General features: G+C 40.0%; 37 non-coding genes across 37 annotated transcripts; all 37 read right to left on the bottom strand.

The window, feature by feature from the left end:
* Positions 1-2: 2 nt before the first annotated feature.
* Positions 3-75, bottom strand: trnak-uuu (transfer RNA lysine (anticodon UUU)). The gene has a single exon. It is a non-coding gene; the product is annotated as a tRNA-Lys (tRNA).
* A 373-nt stretch (positions 76-448) lies between these two features.
* On the bottom strand, positions 449-521 carry trnak-cuu (transfer RNA lysine (anticodon CUU)). The gene has a single exon. It is a non-coding gene; the product is annotated as a tRNA-Lys (tRNA).
* Positions 522-882: 361 nt separating this feature from the next.
* Positions 883-955, bottom strand: trnak-uuu (transfer RNA lysine (anticodon UUU)). The gene has a single exon. It is a non-coding gene; the product is annotated as a tRNA-Lys (tRNA).
* Positions 956-1,316: 361 nt separating this feature from the next.
* Positions 1,317-1,389, bottom strand: trnak-uuu (transfer RNA lysine (anticodon UUU)). Its single transcript has one exon. It is a non-coding gene; the product is annotated as a tRNA-Lys (tRNA).
* A 373-nt stretch (positions 1,390-1,762) lies between these two features.
* On the bottom strand, positions 1,763-1,835 carry trnak-cuu (transfer RNA lysine (anticodon CUU)). Its single transcript has one exon. It is a non-coding gene; the product is annotated as a tRNA-Lys (tRNA).
* Positions 1,836-2,196: 361 nt separating this feature from the next.
* On the bottom strand, positions 2,197-2,269 carry trnak-uuu (transfer RNA lysine (anticodon UUU)). The gene has a single exon. It is a non-coding gene; the product is annotated as a tRNA-Lys (tRNA).
* A 361-nt stretch (positions 2,270-2,630) lies between these two features.
* Positions 2,631-2,703, bottom strand: trnak-uuu (transfer RNA lysine (anticodon UUU)). Its single transcript has one exon. It is a non-coding gene; the product is annotated as a tRNA-Lys (tRNA).
* A 373-nt stretch (positions 2,704-3,076) lies between these two features.
* On the bottom strand, positions 3,077-3,149 carry trnak-cuu (transfer RNA lysine (anticodon CUU)). The gene has a single exon. It is a non-coding gene; the product is annotated as a tRNA-Lys (tRNA).
* Positions 3,150-3,510: 361 nt separating this feature from the next.
* trnak-uuu (transfer RNA lysine (anticodon UUU)) lies at positions 3,511-3,583 on the bottom strand. Its single transcript has one exon. It is a non-coding gene; the product is annotated as a tRNA-Lys (tRNA).
* A 361-nt stretch (positions 3,584-3,944) lies between these two features.
* Positions 3,945-4,017, bottom strand: trnak-uuu (transfer RNA lysine (anticodon UUU)). The gene has a single exon. It is a non-coding gene; the product is annotated as a tRNA-Lys (tRNA).
* Positions 4,018-4,390: 373 nt separating this feature from the next.
* Positions 4,391-4,463, bottom strand: trnak-cuu (transfer RNA lysine (anticodon CUU)). Its single transcript has one exon. It is a non-coding gene; the product is annotated as a tRNA-Lys (tRNA).
* Positions 4,464-4,824: 361 nt separating this feature from the next.
* On the bottom strand, positions 4,825-4,897 carry trnak-cuu (transfer RNA lysine (anticodon CUU)). Its single transcript has one exon. It is a non-coding gene; the product is annotated as a tRNA-Lys (tRNA).
* Positions 4,898-5,258: 361 nt separating this feature from the next.
* Positions 5,259-5,331, bottom strand: trnak-uuu (transfer RNA lysine (anticodon UUU)). Its single transcript has one exon. It is a non-coding gene; the product is annotated as a tRNA-Lys (tRNA).
* Positions 5,332-5,692: 361 nt separating this feature from the next.
* Positions 5,693-5,765, bottom strand: trnak-uuu (transfer RNA lysine (anticodon UUU)). Its single transcript has one exon. It is a non-coding gene; the product is annotated as a tRNA-Lys (tRNA).
* Positions 5,766-6,138: 373 nt separating this feature from the next.
* Positions 6,139-6,211, bottom strand: trnak-cuu (transfer RNA lysine (anticodon CUU)). Its single transcript has one exon. It is a non-coding gene; the product is annotated as a tRNA-Lys (tRNA).
* A 795-nt stretch (positions 6,212-7,006) lies between these two features.
* trnak-uuu (transfer RNA lysine (anticodon UUU)) lies at positions 7,007-7,079 on the bottom strand. The gene has a single exon. It is a non-coding gene; the product is annotated as a tRNA-Lys (tRNA).
* Positions 7,080-7,440: 361 nt separating this feature from the next.
* Positions 7,441-7,513, bottom strand: trnak-uuu (transfer RNA lysine (anticodon UUU)). Its single transcript has one exon. It is a non-coding gene; the product is annotated as a tRNA-Lys (tRNA).
* A 361-nt stretch (positions 7,514-7,874) lies between these two features.
* trnak-uuu (transfer RNA lysine (anticodon UUU)) lies at positions 7,875-7,947 on the bottom strand. Its single transcript has one exon. It is a non-coding gene; the product is annotated as a tRNA-Lys (tRNA).
* Positions 7,948-8,308: 361 nt separating this feature from the next.
* trnak-uuu (transfer RNA lysine (anticodon UUU)) lies at positions 8,309-8,381 on the bottom strand. The gene has a single exon. It is a non-coding gene; the product is annotated as a tRNA-Lys (tRNA).
* Positions 8,382-8,742: 361 nt separating this feature from the next.
* On the bottom strand, positions 8,743-8,815 carry trnak-uuu (transfer RNA lysine (anticodon UUU)). The gene has a single exon. It is a non-coding gene; the product is annotated as a tRNA-Lys (tRNA).
* Positions 8,816-9,176: 361 nt separating this feature from the next.
* trnak-uuu (transfer RNA lysine (anticodon UUU)) lies at positions 9,177-9,249 on the bottom strand. The gene has a single exon. It is a non-coding gene; the product is annotated as a tRNA-Lys (tRNA).
* Positions 9,250-10,044: 795 nt separating this feature from the next.
* Positions 10,045-10,117, bottom strand: trnak-uuu (transfer RNA lysine (anticodon UUU)). Its single transcript has one exon. It is a non-coding gene; the product is annotated as a tRNA-Lys (tRNA).
* A 361-nt stretch (positions 10,118-10,478) lies between these two features.
* trnak-uuu (transfer RNA lysine (anticodon UUU)) lies at positions 10,479-10,551 on the bottom strand. The gene has a single exon. It is a non-coding gene; the product is annotated as a tRNA-Lys (tRNA).
* A 1,663-nt stretch (positions 10,552-12,214) lies between these two features.
* Positions 12,215-12,287, bottom strand: trnak-uuu (transfer RNA lysine (anticodon UUU)). Its single transcript has one exon. It is a non-coding gene; the product is annotated as a tRNA-Lys (tRNA).
* Positions 12,288-13,516: 1,229 nt separating this feature from the next.
* Positions 13,517-13,589, bottom strand: trnak-uuu (transfer RNA lysine (anticodon UUU)). The gene has a single exon. It is a non-coding gene; the product is annotated as a tRNA-Lys (tRNA).
* A 795-nt stretch (positions 13,590-14,384) lies between these two features.
* On the bottom strand, positions 14,385-14,457 carry trnak-uuu (transfer RNA lysine (anticodon UUU)). The gene has a single exon. It is a non-coding gene; the product is annotated as a tRNA-Lys (tRNA).
* Positions 14,458-15,686: 1,229 nt separating this feature from the next.
* trnak-uuu (transfer RNA lysine (anticodon UUU)) lies at positions 15,687-15,759 on the bottom strand. The gene has a single exon. It is a non-coding gene; the product is annotated as a tRNA-Lys (tRNA).
* Positions 15,760-16,120: 361 nt separating this feature from the next.
* On the bottom strand, positions 16,121-16,193 carry trnak-uuu (transfer RNA lysine (anticodon UUU)). The gene has a single exon. It is a non-coding gene; the product is annotated as a tRNA-Lys (tRNA).
* A 361-nt stretch (positions 16,194-16,554) lies between these two features.
* Positions 16,555-16,627, bottom strand: trnak-uuu (transfer RNA lysine (anticodon UUU)). Its single transcript has one exon. It is a non-coding gene; the product is annotated as a tRNA-Lys (tRNA).
* Positions 16,628-17,856: 1,229 nt separating this feature from the next.
* trnak-uuu (transfer RNA lysine (anticodon UUU)) lies at positions 17,857-17,929 on the bottom strand. The gene has a single exon. It is a non-coding gene; the product is annotated as a tRNA-Lys (tRNA).
* A 361-nt stretch (positions 17,930-18,290) lies between these two features.
* On the bottom strand, positions 18,291-18,363 carry trnak-uuu (transfer RNA lysine (anticodon UUU)). The gene has a single exon. It is a non-coding gene; the product is annotated as a tRNA-Lys (tRNA).
* A 361-nt stretch (positions 18,364-18,724) lies between these two features.
* trnak-uuu (transfer RNA lysine (anticodon UUU)) lies at positions 18,725-18,797 on the bottom strand. The gene has a single exon. It is a non-coding gene; the product is annotated as a tRNA-Lys (tRNA).
* A 360-nt stretch (positions 18,798-19,157) lies between these two features.
* trnak-uuu (transfer RNA lysine (anticodon UUU)) lies at positions 19,158-19,230 on the bottom strand. Its single transcript has one exon. It is a non-coding gene; the product is annotated as a tRNA-Lys (tRNA).
* A 373-nt stretch (positions 19,231-19,603) lies between these two features.
* Positions 19,604-19,676, bottom strand: trnak-cuu (transfer RNA lysine (anticodon CUU)). Its single transcript has one exon. It is a non-coding gene; the product is annotated as a tRNA-Lys (tRNA).
* A 1,229-nt stretch (positions 19,677-20,905) lies between these two features.
* trnak-uuu (transfer RNA lysine (anticodon UUU)) lies at positions 20,906-20,978 on the bottom strand. The gene has a single exon. It is a non-coding gene; the product is annotated as a tRNA-Lys (tRNA).
* A 373-nt stretch (positions 20,979-21,351) lies between these two features.
* On the bottom strand, positions 21,352-21,424 carry trnak-cuu (transfer RNA lysine (anticodon CUU)). Its single transcript has one exon. It is a non-coding gene; the product is annotated as a tRNA-Lys (tRNA).
* Positions 21,425-22,231: 807 nt separating this feature from the next.
* Positions 22,232-22,304, bottom strand: trnak-cuu (transfer RNA lysine (anticodon CUU)). The gene has a single exon. It is a non-coding gene; the product is annotated as a tRNA-Lys (tRNA).
* Between the last annotated feature and the right edge of the window lie 201 nt (positions 22,305-22,505).

Here is a 22,505-nt window from a genome sequence, read left to right as displayed (position 1 = left end):
TACGCCCAATGTGGGACTTGAACCCACGACCCTGAGATTAAAAGTCTCATGCTCTACCAACTGAGCTAACCGGGCTCTTTTTGTCTTTCCAGAGCTGAAATTTTTCGAGAAACAAGGCTGTTGTTTTGTGGTTCATTATCCTTGCGCTAATTTCATGCATCTCATTTCACAAATCTTTCAATTGAAGAACAATTAAATGAGTTGGACAACATCTTAAAATTGAATTGTGTACAAAAGGCAGAACAGGTCAATGGAATGTAGAACCTTTGTGCTTGACATCTCATGGCATATCTGAGAGTGTCTTGTAGGAAATATGACCACATACAAATGCACCGTCATGATCCCGGTGCCTTGTTTGGCAAATTCATACCAATTGTATTTGAAACTGGGCATACAGTACCTTTGCATTGGAAAGACTGCCACAGACAGCTCCAAAGATTAAGCTCTGCGCCCAATGTGGGGCTAGAACCCACGACCCTGAGATTAAGAGTGTCATGCTCTACCGACTGAGCTAACCGGGCTCTTTTTGTCTTTCCAGAGCTGAAATTTTTCAAGAAACAAGGCTGTTGTTTTGTGGTTCATTATTCTTGCGCTAATTTCATGCATCTCATTTCACAAATCTTTTAATTGAAGAACAATTAAGTGAGTTGGACAACATCTTAAAATTGAATTGTGTACAAAAGGCAGAACAGGTGAATGGAATGTAGAACTTTTGTGCTTGACATCTCATAGCTAATCTGAGAAGGTCTTGTGGGAAGTATGACCACATACAAATGCACCGCCATGATCCCGTGGACCTGTTTTGCAAGTTTAAACAAATTCTATTCAAAACTGTGCATGCATTATGTATGAATGTGAATATGCTGCATAGGATGAGCTGTATGCCCAATGTGGGACTTGAACCCACGACCCTGAGATTAAAAGTCTCATGCTCTACCGACTGAGCTAACCGGGCTCTTTTTGTCTTTCCAGAGCTGAAATTTTTCGAGAAACAAGGCTGTTGTTTTGTGGTTCATTATCCTTGCGCTAATTTCATGCATCTCATTTCACAAATCTTTCAATTGAAGAACAATTAAGTGAGTTGGACAACATCTTAAAATTGAATTGTGTACAAAAGGCAGAACAGGTGAATGGAATGTAGAACTTTTGTGCTTGACATCTCATAGCTAATCTGAGAAGGTCTTGTGGGAAGTATGACCACATACAAATGCACCGCCATGATCCCGTGGACCTGTTTTGCAAGTTTAAACAAATTCTATTCAAAACTGTGCATGCATTATGTATGAATCTGAATATGCTGCATAGGATGAGCTGTACGCCCAATGTGGGACTTGAACCCACGACCCTGAGATTAAAAGTCTCATGCTCTACCGACTGAGCTAACCGGGCTCTTTTTGTCTTTCCAGAGCTGAAATTTTTCGAGAAACAAGGCTGTTGTTTTGTGGTTCATTATCCTTGCGCTAATTTCATGCATCTCATTTCACAAATCTTTCAATTGAAGAACAATTGAATGAGTTGGACAACATCTTAAAATTGAATTGTGTACAAAATGCAGAACAGGTGAATGGAATGTAGAACCTTTGTGCTTGACATCTCATGGCATATCTGAGAGTGTCTTGTAGGAAATATGACCACATAGAAATCCACCGTCATGATCCCGGTGCCTTGTTTGGCAAATTCATACCAATTGTATTTGAAACTGGGCATACAGTACCTTTGCATTGGAAAGACTGCCACAGACAGCTCCAAAGAATAAGCTCTGCGCCCAATGTGGGGCTCGAACCCACGACCCTGAGATTAAGAGTCTCATGCTCTACCGACTGAGCTAACCGGGCTCTTTTTGTCTTTCCAGAGCTGAAATTTTTCAAGAAACAAGGCTGTTGTTTTGTGGTTCATTATTCTTGCGCTAATTTCATGCATCTCATTTCACAAATCTTTTAATTGAAGAACAATTAAGTGAGTTGGACAACATCTTAAAATTGAATTGTGTACAAAAGGCAGAACAGGTGAATGGAATGTAGAACTTTTGTGCTTGACATCTCATAGCTAATCTGAGAAGGTCTTGTGGGAAGTATGACCACATACAAATGCACCGCCATGATCCCGTGGACCTGTTTTGCAAGTTTAAACAAATTCTATTCAAAACTGTGCATGCATTATGTATGAATCTGAATATGCTGCATAGGATGAGCTGTACGCCCAATGTGGGACTTGAACCCACGACCCTGAGATTAAAAGTCTCATGCTCTACCGACTGAGCTAACCGGGCTCTTTTTGTCCTCCCAGAGCTGAAATTTTTCGAGAAACAAGGCTGTTGTTTTGTGGTTCATTATCCTTGCGCTAATTTCATGCATCTCATTTCACAAATCTTTCAATTGAAGAACAATTAAATGAGTTGGACAACATCTTAAAATTGAATTGTGTACAAAAGGCAGAACAGGTGAATGGAATGTAGAACCTTTGTGCTTGACATCTCATGGCATATCTGAGAGTGTCTTGTCGGAAGTATGACCACATACAAATGCACCGCCATGATCCCGTGGACCTGTTTTGCAAGTTTAAACAAATTCTATTCAAAACTCTGCATGCATTATGTATGAATCTGAATATGCTGCATAGGATGAGCTGTACGCCCAATGTGGGACTTGAACCCACGACCCTGAGATTAAAAGTCTCATGCTCTACCAACTGAGCTAACCGGGCTCTTTTTGTCTTTCCAGAGCTGAAATTTTTCGAGAAACAAGGCTGTTGTTTTGTGGTTCATTATCCTTGCGCTAATTTCATGCATCTCATTTCACAAATCTTTCAATTGAAGAACAATTGAATGAGTTGGACAACATCTTAAAATTGAATTGTGTACAAAATGCAGAACAGGTGAATGGAATGTAGAACCTTTGTGCTTGACATCTCATGGCATATCTGAGAGTGTCTTGTAGGAAATATGACCACATAGAAATCCACCGTCATGATCCCGGTGCCTTGTTTGGCAAATTCATACCAATTGTATTTGAAACTGGGCATACAGTACCTTTGCATTGGAAAGACTGCCACAGACAGCTCCAAAGAATAAGCTTTGCGCCCAATGTGGGGCTCGAACCCACGACCCTGAGATTAAGAGTCTCATGCTCTACCGACTGAGCTAACCGGGCTCTTTTTGTCTTTCCAGAGCTGAAATTTTTCAAGAAACAAGGCTGTTGTTTTGTGGTTCATTATTCTTGCGCTAATTTCATGCATCTCATTTCACAAATCTTTTAATTGAAGAACAATTAAGTGAGTTGGACAACATCTTAAAATTGAATTGTGTACAAAAGGCAGAACAGGTGAATGGAATGTAGAACTTTTGTGCTTGACATCTCATAGCTAATCTGAGAAGGTCTTGTGGGAAGTATGACCACATACAAATGCACCGCCATGATCCCGTGGAGCTGTTTTGCAAGTTTAAACAAATTCTATTCAAAACTGTGCATGCATTATGTATGAATCTGAATATGCTGCATAGGATGAGCTGTACGCCCAATGTGGGACTTGAACCCACGACCCTGAGATTAAAAGTCTCATGCTCTACCGACTGAGCTAACCGGGCTCTTTTTGTCCTCCCAGAGCTGAAATTTTTCGAGAAACAAGGCTGTTGTTTTGTGGTTCATTATCCTTGCGCTAATTTCATGCATCTCATTTCACAAATCTTTCAATTGAAGAACAATTAAAAGAGTTGGACAACATCTTAAAATTGAATTGTGTACAAAAGGCAGAACAGGTGAATGGAATGTAGAACCTTTGTGCTTGACATCTCATGGCATATCTGAGAGTGTCTTGTCGGAAGTATGACCACATACAAATGCACCGCCATGATCCCGTGGACCTGTTTTGCAAGTTTAAACAAATTCTATTCAAAACTCTGCATGCATTATGTATGAATCTGAATATGCTGCATAGGATGAGCTGTACGCCCAATGTGGGACTTGAACCCACGACCCTGAGATTAAAAGTCTCATGCTCTACCAACTGAGCTAACCGGGCTCTTTTTGTCTTTCCAGAGCTGAAATTTTTCGAGAAACAAGGCTGTTGTTTTGTGGTTCATTATCCTTGCGCTAATTTCATGCATCTCATTTCACAAATCTTTCAATTGAAGAACAATTAAATGAGTTGGACAACATCTTAAAATTGAATTGTGTACAAAAGGCAGAACAGGTCAATGGAATGTAGAACCTTTGTGCTTGACATCTCATGGCATATCTGAGAGTGTCTTGTAGGAAATATGACCACATACAAATGCACCGTCATGATCCCGGTGCCTTGTTTGGCAAATTCATACCAATTGTATTTGAAACTGGGCATACAGTACCTTTGCATTGGAAAGACTGCCACAGACAGCTCCAAAGATTAAGCTCTGCGCCCAATGTGGGGCTCGAACCCACGACCCTGAGATTAAGAGTGTCATGCTCTACCGACTGAGCTAACCGGGCTCTTTTTGTCTTTCCAGAGCTGAAATTTTTCAAGAAACAAGGCTGTTGTTTTGTGGTTCATTATTCTTGCGCTAATTTCATGCATCTCATTTCACAAATCTTTTAATTGAAGAACAATTAAGTGAGTTGGACAACATCTTAAAATTGAATTGTGTACAAAAGGCAGAACAGGTGAATGGAATGTAGAACTTTTGTGCTTGACATCTCATAGCTAATCTGAGAAGGTCTTGTGGGAAGTATGACCACATACAAATGCACCGCCATGATCCCGTGGACCTGTTTTGCAAGTTTAAACAAATTCTATTCAAAACTGTGCATGCATTATGTATGAATCTGAATATGCTGCATAGGATGAGCTGTACGCCCAATGTGGGACTTCAACCCACGACCCTGAGATTAAGAGTATCATGCTCTACCGACTGAGCTAACCGGGCTCTTTTTGTCTTTCCAGAGCTGAAATTTTTCGAGAAACAAGGCTGTTGTTTTGTGGTTCATTATCCTTGCGCTAATTTCATGCATCTCATTTCACAAATCTTTCAATTGAAGAACAATTAAATGAGTTGGACAACATCTTAAAATTGAATTGTGTACAAAAGGCAGAACAGGTGAATGGAATGTAGAACTTTTGTGCTTGACATCTCATTGCTAATCTGAGAAGGTCTTGTGGGAAGTATGACCACATACAAATGCACCGCCATGATCCCGTGGACCTGTTTTGCAAGTTTAAACAAATTCTATTCAAAACTCTGCATGCATTATGTATGAATCTGAATATGCTGCATAGGATGAGCTGTACGCCCAATGTGGGACTTGAACCCACGACCCTGAGATTAAAAGTCTCATGCTCTACCGACTGAGCTAACCGGGCTCTTTTTGTCTTTCCAGAGCTGAAATTTTTCGAGAAACAAGGCTGTTGTTTTGTGGTTCATTATCCTTGCGCTAATTTCATGCATCTCATTTCACAAATCTTTCAATTGAAGAACAATTAAATGAGTTGGACAACATCTTAAAATTGAATTGTGTACAAAAGGCAGAACAGGTCAATGGAATGTAGAACCTTTGTGCTTGACATCTCATGGCATATCTGAGAGTGTCTTGTCGGAAGTATGACCACATACAAATGCACCGCCATGATCCCGTGGACCTGTTTTGCAAGTTTAAACAAATTCTATTCAAAACTCTGCATGCATTATGTATGAATCTGAATATGCTGCATAGGATGAGCTGTACGCCCAATGTGGGACTTGAACCCACGACCCTGAGATTAAAAGTCTCATGCTCTACCAACTGAGCTAACCGGGCTCTTTTTGTCTTTCCAGAGCTGAAATTTTTCGAGAAACAAGGCTGTTGTTTTGTGGTTCATTATCCTTGCGCTAATTTCATGCATCTCATTTCACAAATCTTTCAATTGAAGAACAATTAAATGAGTTGGACAACATCTTAAAATTGAATTGTGTACAAAAGGCAGAACAGGTCAATGGAATGTAGAACCTTTGTGCTTGACATCTCATGGCGTATCTGAGAGTGTCTTGTAGGAAATATGACCACATACAAATGCACCGTCATGATCCCGGTGCCTTGTTTGGCAAATTCATACCAATTGTATTTGAAACTGGGCATACAGTACCTTTGCATTGGAAAGACTGCCACAGACAGCTCCAAAGATTAAGCTCTGCGCCCAATATGGGGCTCGAACCCACGACCCTGAGATTAAGAGTCTCATGCTCTACCGACTGAGCTAACCAGGCTCTTTTTGTCTTTCCAGAGCTGAAATTTTTCAAGAAACAAGGCTGTTGTTTTGTGGTTCATTATTCTTGCGCTAATTTCATGCATCTCATTTCACAAATCTTTCAATTGAAGAACAATTAAATGAGTTGGACAACATCTTAAAATTGAATTGTGTACAAAAGGCAGAACAGGTCAATGGAATGTAGAACCTTTGTGCTTGACATCTCATAGCTAATCTGAGAAGGTCTTGTGGGAAGTATGACCACATACAAATGCACCGCCATGATCCCGTGGACCTGTTTTGCAAGTTTAAACAAATTCTATTCAGAACTCTGCATGCATTATGTATGAATCTGAATATGCTGCATAGGATGAGCTGTACGCCCAATGTGGGACTTGAACCCACGACCCTGAGATTAAAGGTCTCATGCTCTACCAACTGAGCTAACCGGGCTCTTTTTGTCTTTCCAGAGCTGAAATTTTTCGAGAAACAAGGCTGTTGTTTTGTGGTTCATTATCCTTGCGCTAATTTCATGCATCTCATTTCACAAATCTTTCAATTGAAGAACAATTAAGTGAGTTGGACAACATCTTAAAATTGAATTGTGTACAAAAGGCAGAACAGGTGAATGGAATGTAGAACTTTTGTGCTTGACATCTCATTGCTAATCTGAGAAGGTCTTGTGGGAAGTATGACCACATACAAATGCACCGCCATGATCCCGTGGACCTGTTTTGCAAGTTTAAACAAATTCTATTCAAAACTGTGCATGCATTATGTATGAATGTGAATATGCTGCATAGGATGAGCTGTATGCCCAATGTGGGACTTGAACCCACGACCCTGAGATTAAAAGTCTCATGCTCTACCGACTGAGCTAACCGGGCTCTTTTTGTCTTTCCAGAGCTGAAATTTTTCGAGAAACAAGGCTGTTGTTTTGTGGTTCATTATCCTTGCGCTAATTTCATGCATCTCATTTCACAAATCTTTCAATTGAAGAACAATTAAGTGAGTTGGACAACATCTTAAAATTGAATTGTGTACAAAAGGCAGAACAGGTGAATGGAATGTAGAACTTTTGTGCTTGACATCTCATAGCTAATCTGAGAAGGTCTTGTGGGAAGTATGACCACATACAAATGCACCGCCATGATCCCGTGGACCTGTTTTGCAAGTTTAAACAAATTCTATTCAAAACTGTGCATGCATTATGTATGAATCTGAATATGCTGCATAGGATGAGCTGTACGCCCAATGTGGGACTTGAACCCACGACCCTGAGATTAAAAGTCTCATGCTCTACCGACTGAGCTAACCGGGCTCTTTTTGTCTTTCCAGAGCTGAAATTTTTCGAGAAACAAGGCTGTTGTTTTGTGGTTCATTATCCTTGCGCTAATTTCATGCATCTCATTTCACAAATCTTTCAATTGAAGAACAATTAAATGAGTTGGACAACATCATAAATTTGAATTGTGTACAAAAGGCAGAACAGGTCAATGGAATGTAGAACTTTTGTGCTTGACATCTCATAGCTAATCTGAGAAGGTCTTGTGGGAAGTATGACCACATACAAATGCACCGCCATGATCCCGTGGACCTGTTTTGCAAGTTTAAACAAATTATATTCAAAACTCTGCATGCATTATGTATGAATCTGAATATGCTGCATAGGATAAGCTGTACGCCCAATGTGGGACTTGAACCCACGACCCTGAGATTAAAAGTCTCATGCTCTACCGACTGAGCTAACCGGGCTCTTTTTCTCTTTCCAGAGCTGAAATTTTTCGAGAAACAAGGCTGTTGTTTTGTGGTTCATTATCCTTGCGCTAATTTCATGCATCTCATTTCACAAATCTTTCAATTGAAGAACAATTAAATGAGTTGGACAACATCTTAAAATTGAATTGTGTACAAAAGGCAGAACAGGTCAATGGAATGTAGAACCTTTGTGCTTGACATCTCATGGCATATCTGAGAGTGTCTTGTCGGAAGTATGACCACATACAAATGCACCGCCATGATCCTGTGGACCTGTTTTGCAAGTTTAAACAAATTCTATTCAAAACTCTGCATGCATTATGTATGAATCTGAATATGCTGCATAGGATGAGCTGTACGCCCAATGTGGGACTTGAACCCACGACCCTGAGATTAAAAGTCTCATGCTCTACCGACTGAGCTAACCGGGCTCTTTTTGTCTTTCCAGAGCTGAAATTTTTCGAGAAACAAGGCTGTTGTTTTGTGGTTCATTATCCTTGCGCTAATTTCATGCATCTCATTTCACAAATCTTTCAATTGAAGAACAATTAAATGAGTTGGACAACATCATAAATTTGAATTGTGTACAAAAGGCAGAACAGGTCAATGGAATGTAGAACTTTTGTGCTTGACATCTCATAGCTAATCTGAGAAGGTCTTGTGGGAAGTATGACCACATACAAATGCACCGCCATGATCCCGTGGACCTGTTTTGCAAGTTTAAACAAATTATATTCAAAACTCTGCATGCATTATGTATGAATCTGAATATGCTGCATAGGATAAGCTGTACGCCCAATGTGGGACTTGAACCCACGACCCTGAGATTAAAAGTCTCATGCTCTACCGACTGAGCTAACCGGGCTCTTTTTCTCTTTCCAGAGCTGAAATTTTTCGAGAAACAAGGCTGTTGTTTTGTGGTTCATTATCCTTGCGCTAATTTCATGCATCTCATTTCACAAATCTTTCAATTGAAGAACAATTAAATGAGTTGGACAACATCTTAAAATTGAATTGTGTACAAAAGGCAGAACAGGTCAATGGAATGTAGAACCTTTGTGCTTGACATCTCATGGCATATCTGAGAGTGTCTTGTCGGAAGTATGACCACATACAAATGCACCGCCATGATCCTGTGGACCTGTTTTGCAAGTTTAAACAAATTCTATTCAAAACTCTGCATGCATTATGTATGAATCTGAATATGCTGCATAGGATGAGCTGTACGCCCAATGTGGGACTTGAACCCACGACCCTGAGATTAAAAGTCTCATGCTCTACCGACTGAGCTAACCGGGCTCTTTTTGTCTTTCCAGAGCTGAAATTTTTCGAGAAACAAGGCTGTTGTTTTGTGGTTCATTATCCTTGCGCTAATTTCATGCATCTCATTTCACAAATCTTTCAATTGAAGAACAATTAAATGAGTTGGACAACATCTTAAAATTGAATTGTGTACAAAAGGCAGAACAGGTCAATGGAATGTAGAACCTTTGTGCTTGACATCTCATGGCATATCTGAGAGTGTCTTGTCGGAAGTATGACCACATACAAATGCACCGCCATGATCCCGTGGACCTGTTTTGTAAGTTTAAACAAATTCTATTCAAAACTGTGCATGCATTATGTATGAATCAGAATATGCTGCATAGGATGAGCTGTACGCCCAATGTGGGACTTGAACCCACGACCCTGAGTTTAAAAGTCTCATGCTCTACCGACTGAGCTAACCGGACTCTTTTTGGCCTTCCAGAGCTGAAATTTTTCGAGAAACAAGGCTGTTGTTTTGTGGTTCATTATCCTTGCGCTAATTTCATGCATCTCATTTCACAAATCTTTCAATTGAAGAACAATTAAATGAGTTGGACAACATCTTAAAATTGAATTGTGTACAAAAGGCAGAACAGGTCAATGGAATGTAGAAACTTTGTGCTTGACATCTCATGGCATATCTGAGAGTGTCTTGTCGGCAGTATGACCACATACAAATGCACCGCCATGATCCCGTGGACCTGTTTTGTAAGTTTAAACAAATTCTATTCAAAACTCTGCATGCATTATGTATGAATCTGAATATGCTGCATAGGATGAGCTGTACGCCCAATGTGGGACTTGAACCCACGACCCTGAGATTAAAAGTCTCATGCTCTACCGACTGAGCTAACCGGGCTCTTTTTGTCTTTCCAGAGCTGAAATTTTTCGAGAAACAAGGCTGTTGTTTTGTGGTTCATTATCCTTGCGCTAATTTCATGCATCTCATTTCACAAATCTTTCAATTGAAGAACAATTAAATGAGTTGGACAACATCATAAATTTGAATTGTGTACAAAAGGCAGAACAGGTCAATGGAATGTAGAACTTTTGTGCTTGACATCTCATAGCTAATCTGAGAAGGTCTTGTGGGAAGTATGACCACATACAAATGCACCGCCATGATCCCGTGGACCTGTTTTGCAAGTTTAAACAAATTATATTCAAAACTCTGCATGCATTATGTATGAATCTGAATATGCTGCATAGGATAAGCTGTACGCCCAATGTGGGACTTGAACCCACGACCCTGAGATTAAAAGTCTCATGCTCTACCGACTGAGCTAACCGGGCTCTTTTTGTCTTTCCAGAGCTGAAATTTTTCGAGAAACAAGGCTGTTGTTTTGTGGTTCATTATCCTTGCGCTAATTTCATGCATCTCATTTCACAAATCTTTCAATTGAAGAATAATTAAATGAGTTGGACAACATCTTAAAATTGAATTGTGTACAAAAGGCAGAACAGGTCAATGGAATGTAGAACTTTTGTGCTTGACATCTCATAGCTAATCTGAGAAGGTCTTGTGGGAAGTATGACCACATACAAATGCACCGCCATGATCCCGTGGACCTGTTTTGCAAGTTTAAACAAATTCTATTCAAAACTGTGCATGCATTATGTATGAATCTGAATATGCTGCATAGGATGAGCTGTACGCCCAATGTGGGACTTGAACCCACGACCCTGAGATTAAAAGTCTTATGCTCTACCGACTGAGCTAACCGGGCTCTTTTTGTCTTTCCAGAGCTGAAATTTTTCGAGAAACAAGGCTGTTGTTTTGTGGTTCATTATCCTTGCGCTAATTTCATGCATCTCATTTCACAAATCTTTCAATTGAAGAACAATTAAATGAGTTGGACAACATCTTAAAATTGAATTGTGTACAAAAGGCAGAACAGGTCAATGGAATGTAGAACCTTTGTGCTTGACATCTCATGGCATATCTGAGAGTGTCTTGTCGGAAGTATGACCACATACAAATGCACCGCCATGATCCTGTGGACCTGTTTTGCAAGTTTAAACAAATTCTATTCAAAACTCTGCATGCATTATGTATGAATCTGAATATGCTGCATAGGATGAGCTGTACACCCAATGTGGGACTTGAACCCACGACCCTGAGATTAAAAGTCTCATGCTCTACCGACTGAGCTAACCGGGCTCTTTTTGTCTTTCCAGAGCTGAAATTTTTCGAGAAACAAGGCTGTTGTTTTGTGGTTCATTATCCTTGCGCTAATTTCATGCATCTCATTTCACAAATCTTTCAATTGAAGAACAATTAAATGAGTTGGACAACATCTTAAAATTGAATTGTGTACAAAAGGCAGAACAGGTCAATGGAATGTAGAACCTTTGTGCTTGACATCTCATGGCATATCTGAGAGTGTCTTGTCGGAAGTATGACCACATACAAATGCACCGCCATGATCCCGTGGACCTGTTTTGTAAGTTTAAACAAATTCTATTCAAAACTGTGCATGCATTATGTATGAATCAGAATATGCTGCATAGGATGAGCTGTACGCCCAATGTGGGACTTGAACCCACGACCCTGAGTTTAAAAGTCTCATGCTCTACCGACTGAGCTAACCGGACTCTTTTTGGCCTTCCAGAGCTGAAATTTTTCGAGAAACAAGGCTGTTGTTTTGTGGTTCATTATCCTTGCGCTAATTTCATGCATCTCATTTCACAAATCTTTCAATTGAAGAACAATTAAATGAGTTGGACAACATCTTAAAATTGAATTGTGTACAAAAGGCAGAACAGGTCAATGGAATGTAGAAACTTTGTGCTTGACATCTCATGGCATATCTGAGAGTGTCTTGTCGGCAGTATGACCACATACAAATGCACCGCCATGATCCCGTGGACCTGTTTTGTAAGTTTAAACAAATTCTATTCAAAACTCTGCATGCATTATGTATGAATCTGAATATGCTGCATAGGATGAGCTGTACGCCCAATGTGGGACTTGAACCCACGACCCTGAGATTAAAAGTCTCATGCTCTACCGACTGAGCTAACCGGGCTCTTTTTGTCTTTCCAGAGCTGAAATTTTTCGAGAAACAAGGCTGTTGTTTTGTGGTTCATTATCCTTGCGCTAATTTCATGCATCTCATTTCACAAATCTTTCAATTGAAGAACAATTAAATGAGTTGGACAACATCTTAAAATTGAATTGTGTACAAAAGGCAGAACAGGTCAATGGAATGTAGAACTTTTGTGCTTGACATCTCATAGCTAATCTGAGAAGGTCTTGTGGGAAGTATGACCACATACAAATGCACCGCCATGATCCCGTGGACCTGTTTTGCAAGTTTAAACAAATTATATTCAAAACTGTGCATGCATTATGTATGAATCTGAATATGCTGCATAGGATGAGCTGTACGCCCAATGTGGGACTTGAACCCACAACCCTGAGATTAAAGGTCTCATGCTCTACCAACTGAGCTAACCGGGCTCTTTTTGTCTTTCCAGAGCTGAAATTTTTCGAGAAACAAGGCTGTTGTTTTGTGGTTCATTATCCTTGCGCTAATTTCATGCATCTCATTTCACAAATCTTTCAATTGAAGAACAATTAAGTGAGTTGGACAACATCTTAAAATTGAATTGTGTACAAAAGGCAGAACAGGTCAATGGAATGTAGAACTTTTGTGCTTGACATCTCATTGCTAATCTGAGAAGGTCTTGTGGGAAGTATGACCACATACAAATGCACCGCCATGATCCCGTGGACCTGTTTTGCAAGTTTAAACAAATTCTATTCAAAACTGTGCATGCATTATGTATGAATGTGAATATGCTGCATAGGATGAGCTGTATGCCCAATGTGGGACTTGAACCCACGACCCTGAGATTAAATGTCTCATGCTCTACCGACTGAGCTAACCGGGCTCTTTTTGTCTTTCCAGAGCTGAAATTTTTCGAGAAACAAGGCTGTTGTTTTGTGGTTCATTATCCTTGCGCTAATTTCATGCATCTCATTTTACAAATCTTTCAATTGAAGAACAATTAAGTGAGTTGGACAACATCTTAAAATTGAATTGTGTACAAAAGGCAGAACAGGTGAATGAAATGTAGAACTTTTGTGCTTGACATCTCATAGCTAATCTGAGAAGGTCTTGTGGGAAGTATGACCACATACAAATGCACCGCCATGATCCCGTGGACCTGTTTTGCAAGTTTAAACAAATTCTATTCAAAACTGTGCATGCATTATGTATGAATCTGAATATGCTGCATAGGATGAGCTGTACGCCCAATGTGGGACTTGAACCCACGACCCTGAGATTAAAAGTCTCATGCTCTACCGACTGAGCTAACCGGGCTCTTTTTGTCTTTCCAGAGCTGAAATTTTTCGAGAAACAAGGCTGTTGTTTTGTGGTTCATTATCCTTGCGCTAATTTCATGCATCTCATTTCACAAATCTTTCAATTGAAGAACAATTAAATGAGTTGGACAACATCATAAATTTGAATTGTGTACAAAAGGCAGAACAGGTCAATGGAATGTAGAACTTTTGTGCTTGACATCTCATAGCTAATCTGAGAAGGTCTTGTGGGAAGTATGACCACATACAAATGCACCGCCATGATCCCGTGGACCTGTTTTGCAAGTTTAAACAAATTCTATTCAAAACTCTGCATGCATTATGTATGAATCTGAATATGCTGCATAGGATAAGCTGTACGCCCAATGTGGGACTTGAACCCACGACCCTGAGATTAAAAGTCTCATGCTCTACCGACTGAGCTAACCAGGCTCTTTTTCTCTTTCCAGAGCTGAAATTTTTCGAGAAACAAGGCTGTTGTTTTGTGGTTCATTATCCTTGCGCTAATTTCATGCATCTCATTTCACAAATCTTTCAATTGAAGAACATTTAAATGAGTTGGACAACATCATAAATTTGAATTGTGTACAAAAGGCAGAACAGGTCAATGGAATGTAGAACTTTTGTGCTTGACATCTCATAGCTAATCTGAGAAGGTCTTGTGGGAAGTATGACCACATACAAATGCACCGCCATGATCCCGTGGACCTGTTTTGCAAGTTTAAACAAATTATATTCAAAACTCTGCATGCATTATGTATGAATCTGAATATGCTGCATAGGATAAGCTGTACGCCCAATGTGGGACTTGAACCCACGACCCTGAGATTAAAAGTCTCATGCTCTACCGACTGAGCTAACCGGGCTCTTTTTGTCTTTCCAGAGCTGAAATTTTTCGAGAAACAAGGCTGTTGTTTTGTGGTTCATTATCCTTGCGCTAATTTCATGCATCTCATTTCACAAATCTTTCAATTGAAGAACAATTAAATGAGTTGGACAACATCTTAAAATTGAATTGTGTACAAAAGGCAGAACAGGTCAATGGAATGTAGAACCTTTGTGCTTGACATCTCATGGCATATCTGAGAGTGTCTTGTCGGAAGTATGACCACATACAAATGCACCGCCATGATCCTGTGGACCTGTTTTGCAAGTTTAAACAAATTCTATTCAAAACTCTGCATGCATTATGTATGAATCTGAATATGCTGCATAGGATGAGCTGTACACCCAATGTGGGACTTGAACCCACGACCCTGAGATTAAAAGTCTCATGCTCTACCGACTGAGCTAACCGGGCTCTTTTTGTCTTTCCAGAGCTGAAATTTTTCGAGAAACAAGGCTGTTGTTTTGTGGTTCATTATCCTTGCGCTAATTTCATGCATCTCATTTCACAAATCTTTCAATTGAAGAACAATTAAATGAGTTGGACAACATCTTAAAATTGAATTGTGTACAAAAGGCAGAACAGGTCAATGGAATGTAGAACCTTTGTGCTTGACATCTCATGGCATATCTGAGAGTGTCTTGTCGGAAGTATGACCACATACAAATGCACCGCCATGATCCCGTGGACCTGTTTTGTAAGTTTAAACAAATTCTATTCAAAACTGTGCATGCATTATGTATGAATCAGAATATGCTGCATAGGATGAGCTGTACGCCCAATGTGGGACTTGAACCCACGACCCTGAGTTTAAAAGTCTCATGCTCTACCGACTGAGCTAACCGGACTCTTTTTGGCCTTCCAGAGCTGAAATTTTTCGAGAAACAAGGCTGTTGTTTTGTGGTTCATTATCCTTGCGCTAATTTCATGCATCTCATTTCACAAATCTTTCAATTGAAGAACAATTAAATGAGTTGGACAACATCTTAAAATTGAATTGTGTACAAAAGGCAGAACAGGTCAATGGAATGTAGAAACTTTGTGCTTGACATCTCATGGCATATCTGAGAGTGTCTTGTCGGCAGTATGACCACATACAAATGCACCGCCATGATCCCGTGGACCTGTTTTGTAAGTTTAAACAAATTCTATTCAAAACTCTGCATGCATTATGTATGAATCTGAATATGCTGCATAGGATGAGCTGTACGCCCAATGTGGGACTTGAACCCACGACCCTGAGATTAAAAGTCTCATGCTCTACCGACTGAGCTAACCGGGCTCTTTTTGTCTTTCCAGAGCTGAAATTTTTCGAGAAACAAGGCTGTTGTTTTGTGGTTCATTATCCTTGCGCTAATTTCATGCATCTCATTTCACAAATCTTTCAATTGAAGAACAATTAAATGAGTTGGACAACATCTTAAAATTGAATTGTGTACAAAAGGCAGAACAGGTCAATGGAATGTAGAACTTCTGTGCTTGACATCTCATAGCTAATCTGAGAAGGTCTTGTGGGAAGTATGACCACATACAAATGCACCGCCATGATCCCGTGGACCTGTTTTGCAAGTTTAAACAAATTATATTCAAAACTCTGCATGCATTATGTATGAATCTGAATATGCTGCATAGGATAAGCTGTACGCCCAATGTGGGACTTGAACCCACGACCCTGAGATTAAAAGTCTCATGCTCTACCGACTGAGCTAACCGGGCTCTTTTTCTCTTTCCAGAGCTGAAATTTTTCGAGAAACAAGGCTGTTGTTTTGTGGTTCATTATCCTTGCGCTAATTTCATGCATCTCATTTCACAAATCTTTCAATTGAAGAACATTTAAATGAGTTGGACAACATCATAAATTTGAATTGTGTACAAAAGGCAGAACAGGTCAATGGAATGTAGAACTTTTGTGCTTGACATCTCATAGCTAATCTGAGAAGGTCTTGTGGGAAGTATGACCACATACAAATGCACCGCCATGATCCCGTGGACCTGTTTTGCAAGTTTAAACAAATTCTATTCAAAACTCTGCATGCATTATGTATGAATCTGAATATGCTGCATAGGATAAGCTGTACGCCCAATGTGGGACTTGAACCCACGACCCTGAGATTAAAAGTCTCATGCTCTACCGACTGAGCTAACCGGGCTCTTTTTGTCTTTCCAGAGCTGAAATTTTTCGAGAAACAAGGCTGTTGTTTTGTGGTTCATTATCCTTGCGCTAATTTCATGCATCTCATTTCACAAATCTTTCAATTGAAGAACAATTAAATGAGTTGGACAACATCTTAAAATTGAATTGTGTACAAAAGGCAGAACAGGTCAATGGAATGTAGAACCTTTGTGCTTGACATCTCATGGCATATCTGAGAGTGTCTTGTCGGAAGTATGACCACATACAAATGCACCGCCATGATCCTGTGGACCTGTTTTGCAAGTTTAAACAAATTCTATTCAAAACTCTGCATGCATTATGTATGAATCTGAATATGCTGCATAGGATGAGCTGTACACCCAATGTGGGACTTGAACCCACGACCCTGAGATTAAAAGTCTCATGCTCTACCGACTGAGCTAACCGGGCTCTTTTTGTCTCTCCAGAGCTGAAATTTTTCGAGAAACAAGGCTGTTGTTTTGTGGTTCATTATCCTTGCGCTAATTTCATGCATCTCATTTCACAAATCTTTCAATTGAAGAACAATTAAATGAGTTGGACAACATCTTAAAATTGAATTGTGTACAAAAGGCAGAACAGGTCAATGGAATGTAGAACCTTTGTGCTTGACATCTCATGGCATATCTGAGAGTGTCTTGTCGGAAGTATGACCACATACAAATGCACCGCCATGATCCCGTGGACCTGTTTTGTAAGTTTAAACAAATTCTATTCAAAACTGTGCATGCATTATGTATGAATCAGAATATGCTGCATAGGATGAGCTGTACGCCCAATGTGGGACTTGAACCCACGACCCTGAGTTTAAAAGTCTCATGCTCTACCGACTGAGCTAACCGGACTCTTTTTGGCCTTCCAGAGCTGAAATTTTTCGAGAAACAAGGCTGTTGTTTTGTGGTTCATTATCCTTGCGCTAATTTCATGCATCTCATTTCACAAATCTTTCAATTGAAGAACAATTAAATGAGTTGGACAACATCTTAAAATTGAATTGTGTACAAAAGGCAGAACAGGTCAATGGAATGTAGAACTTTTGTGCTTGACATCTCATAGCTAATCTGAGAAGGTCTTGTGGGAAGTATGACCACATACAAATGCACCGCCATGATCCCGTGGACCTGTTTTGCAAGTTTAAACAAATTATATTCAAAACTGTGCATGCATTATGTATGAATCTGAATATGCTGCATAGGATGAGCTGTACGCCCAATGTGGGACTTGAACCCACGACCCTGAGATTAAAAGTCTCATGCTCTACCGACTGAGCTAACCGGGCTCTTTTTGTCTTTCCAGAGCTGAAATTTTTCGAGAAACAAGGCTGTTGTTTTGTGGTTCATTATCCTTGCGCTAATTTCATGCATCTCATTTCACAAATCTTTCAATTGAAGAACAATTAAATGAGTTGGACAACATCTTAAAATTGAATTGTGTACAAAAGGCAGAACAGGTCAATGGAATGTAGAACCTTTGTGCTTGACATCTCATGGCATATCTGAGAGTGTCTTGTCGGAAGTATGACCACATACAAATGCACCGCCATGATCCCGTGGACCTGTTTTGCAAGTTTAAACAAATTCTATTCAAAACTCTGCATGCATTATGTATGAATCTGAATATGCTGCATAGGATGAGCTGTACGCCCAATGTGGGACTTGAACCCACGACCCTGAGATTAAAAGTCTCATGCTCTACCGACTGAGCTAACCGGGCTCTTTTTGTCTTTCCAGAGCTGAAATTTTTCGAGAAACAAGGCTGTTGTTTTGTGGTTCATTATCCTTGCGCTAATTTCATGCATCTCATTTCACAAATCTTTCAATTGAAGAACAATTAAATGAGTTGGACAACATCTTAAAATTGAATTGTGTACAAAAGGCAGAACAGGTGAATGGAATGTAGAACTTTTGTGCTTGACATCTCATAGCTAATCTGAGAAGGTCTTGTGGGAAGTATGACCACATACAAATGCACCGCCATGATCCCGTGGACCTGTTTTGCAAGTTTAAACAAATTCTATTCAAAACTGTGCATGCATTATGTATGAATCTGAATATGCTGCATAGGATGAGCTGTACGCCCAATGTGGGACTTGAACCCACGACCCTGAGATTAAAAGTCTCATGCTCTACCGACTGAGCTAACCGGGCTCTTTTTGTCTTTCCAGAGCTGAAATTTTTCGAGAAACAAGGCTGTTGTTTTGTGGTTCATTATTCTTGCGCTAATTTCATGCATCTCATTTCACAAATCTTTTAATTGAAGAACAATTAAGTGAGTTGGACAACATCTTAAAATTGAATTGTGTACAAAAGGCAGAACAGGTCAATGGAACGTAGAACCTTTGGCTTGACATCTCATAGCTAATCTGAGAAGGTCTTGTGGGAAGTATGACCACATACAAATGCACCGCCATGATCCTGTGGACCTGTTTTGCAAGTTTAAACAAATTCTATTCAAAACTGTGCATGCATTATGTATGAATTTGAATATGCTGCATAGGATGAGCTGTACGCCCAATGTGGGACTTGAACCCACGACCCTGAGATTAAAAGTCTCATGCTCTACCGACTGAGCTAACCGGGCTCTTTTTGTCCTTCCAGAGCTGAAATTTTTCGAGAAACAATGCTGCTGTTTTGCGGTTCATTATCCTTGCGCTAATTTCATGCATCTCATTTCACAAATCTTTCAATTGAAGAACAATTAAATGAGTTGGACAACATCTTAAAATTGAATTGTGTACAAAAGGCAGAACAGGTGAATGGAATGTAGAACCTTTGTGCTTGACATCTCATGGCATATCTGAGAGTGTCTTGTCGGAATTATGACCACATACAAATGCACCGTCATGATCCCGGTGCCTTGTTTGGCAAATTCATACCAATTGTATTTGAAACTGGGCATACAGTACCTTTGCATTGGAAAGACTGCCACAGACAGCTCCAAAGATTAAGCTCTGCGCCCAATGTGGGGCTCGAACCCACGACCCTGAGATTAAGAGTCTCATGCTCTACCGACTGAGCTAACCGGGCTCTTTTTGTCCTTCCAGAGCTGAAATTTTTCGAGAAACAAGGCTGTTGTTTTGTGGTTCATTATCCTTGCGCTAATTTCATGCATCTCATTTCACAAATCTTTCAATTGAAGAACAATTAAATGAGTTGGACAACATCTTAAAATTGAATTGTGTACAAAAGGCAGAACAGGTCAATGGAATGTAGAACCTTTGTGCTTGACATCTCATGGCATATCTGAGAGTGTCTTGTCGGAAGTATGACCACATACAAATGCACCGCCATGATCCCATGGACCTGTTTTGTAAGTTTAAACAAATTCTATTCAAAACTGTGCATGCATTATGTATGAATCTGAATATGCTGCATAGGATGAGCTGTACGCCCAATGTGGGACTTGAACCCACGACCCTGAGATTAAAAGTTTCATGCTCTACCGACTGAGCTAACCGGGCTCTTTTTGTCTTTCCAGAGCTGAAATTTTTCGAGAAACAAGGCTGTTGTTTTGTGGTTCATTATCCTTGCGCTAATTTCATGCATCTCATTTCACAAATCTTTCAATTGAGGAACAATTAAATGAGTTGGACAACATCTTAAAATTGAATTGTGTACAAAAGGCAGAACAGGTGAATGGAATGTAGAACCTTTGTGCTTGACATCTCATAGCTAATCTGAGAAGATCTTGTGGGAAGTATGACCACATACAAATGCACCGCCATGATCCCGTGGACCTGTTTTGCAAATTCAAACAAATTCTATTCAAAACTGTGCATGCATTATGTATGAATCTGAACATGCTGCATAGGATGAGCTGTACGCCCAATGTGGGAGTTGAACCCACGACCCTGAGATTAAAAGTCTCATGCTCTACCGACTGAGCTAACCGGGCTCCTTTCGTCTTTCCAGAGCTGAAATTTTTCGAGAAACAAGGCTGTTGTTTTGTGGTTCATTATCCTTGCGCTAATTTCATGCATCTCATTTCACAAATCTTTCAATTGAAGAACAATTAAATGAGTTGGACAACATCTTAAAATTGAATTGTGTACAAAAGGCAGAACAGGTGAATGGAATGTAGAACTTTTGTGCTTGACATCTCATTGCTAATCTGAGAAGGTCTTGTGGGAAGTATGACCACATACAAATGCACCGCCATGATCCCGTGGACCTGTTTTGCAAGTTTAAACAAATTCTATTCAAAACTCTGCATGCATTATGTATGAATCTGAATATGCTGCATAGGATGAGCTGTACGCCCAATGTGGGACTTGAACCCACGACCCTGAGATTAAAAGTCTCATGCTCTACCGACTGAGCTAACCGGGCTCTTATTGTCGTTCCAGAGCTGAAATTTTTCGAGAAACAAGGCTGTTGTTTTGTGGTTCATTATCCTTGCGCTAATTTCATGCATCTCATTTCACAAATCTTTCAATTGAAGAACAATTAAATGAGTTGGACAACATCTTAAAATTGAATTGTGTACAAAAGGCAGAACAGGTGAATGGAATGTAGAACCTTTGTGCTTGACATCTCATGGCATATCTGAGAGTGTCTTGTAGGAAATATGACCACATACAAATGCACCGTCATGATCCCGGTGCCTTGTTTGGCAAATTCATACCAATTGTATTTGAAACTGGGCATACAGTACCTTTGCATTGGAAAGACTGCCACAGACAGCTCCAAAGATTAAGCTCTGCGCCCAATGTGGGGCTCGAACCCACGACCCTGAGATTAAGAGTCTCATGCTCTACCGACTGAGCTAACCGGGCTCTTTTTGTCTTTCCAGAGCTGAAATTTTTCGAGAAACAAGGCTGTTGTTTTGTGGTTCATTATCCTTGCGCTAATTTCATGCATCTCATTTCACAAATCTTTCAATTGAAGAACAATTAAATGAGTTGGACAACATCTTAAAATTGAATTGTGTACAAAAGGCAGAACAGGTCAATGGAATGTAGAACCTTTGTGCTTGACATCTCATGGCATATCTGAGAGTGTCTTGTCGGAAGTATGACCACATACAAATGCACCGCCATGATCCCGTGGACCTGTTTTGCAAGTTTAAACAAATTCTATTCAAAACTCTGCATGCATTATGTATGAATCTGAATATGCTGCATAGGATGAGCTGTACACCCAATGTGGGACTTGAACCCACGACCCTGAGATTAAAAGTCTCATGCTCTACCGACTGAGCTAACCGGGCTCTTTTTGTCTTTCCAGAGCTGAAATTTTTCGAGAAACAAGGCTGTTGTTTTGTGGTTCATTATCCTTGCGCTAATTTCATGCATCTCATTTCACAAATCTTTCAATTAAAGAACAATTAAATGAGTTGGACAACATCTTAAAATTGAATTGTGTACAAAAGGCAGAACAGGTGAAGGGAATGTAGAACCTTTGTGCTTGACATCTCATGGCATATCTGACAGTGTCTTGTAGGAAATATGACCACATACAAATGCACCGTCATGATCCCGGTGCCTTGTTTGGCAAATTCATACCAATTGTATTTGAAACTGGGCATACAGTACCTTTGCATTGGAAAGACTGCCACAGACAGCTCCAAAGATTAAGCTCTGCGCCCAATGTGGGGCTCGAACCCACGACCCTGAGATTAAGAGTCTCATGCTCTACCGACTGAGCTAACCGGGCTCTTTTTGTCTTTCCAGAGCTGAAATTTTTCGAGAAACAAGGCTGTTGTTTTGTGGTTCATTATTCTTGCGCTAATTTCATGCATCTCATTTCACAAATCTTTTAATTGAAGAACAATTAAGTGAGTTGGACAACATCTTAAAATTGAATTGTGTACAAAAGGCAGAACAGGTCAATGGAACGTAGAACCTTTGTGCTTGA

Source organism: Scomber japonicus, chromosome 16 (genome assembly GCF_027409825.1).
Source record: "Scomber japonicus isolate fScoJap1 chromosome 16, fScoJap1.pri, whole genome shotgun sequence".
Taxonomy (NCBI): domain Eukaryota; kingdom Metazoa; phylum Chordata; class Actinopteri; order Scombriformes; family Scombridae; genus Scomber; species Scomber japonicus.
Note: the sequence above shows the minus strand (reverse complement) of the source record. Positions and strands in the feature narration are given on the sequence as shown.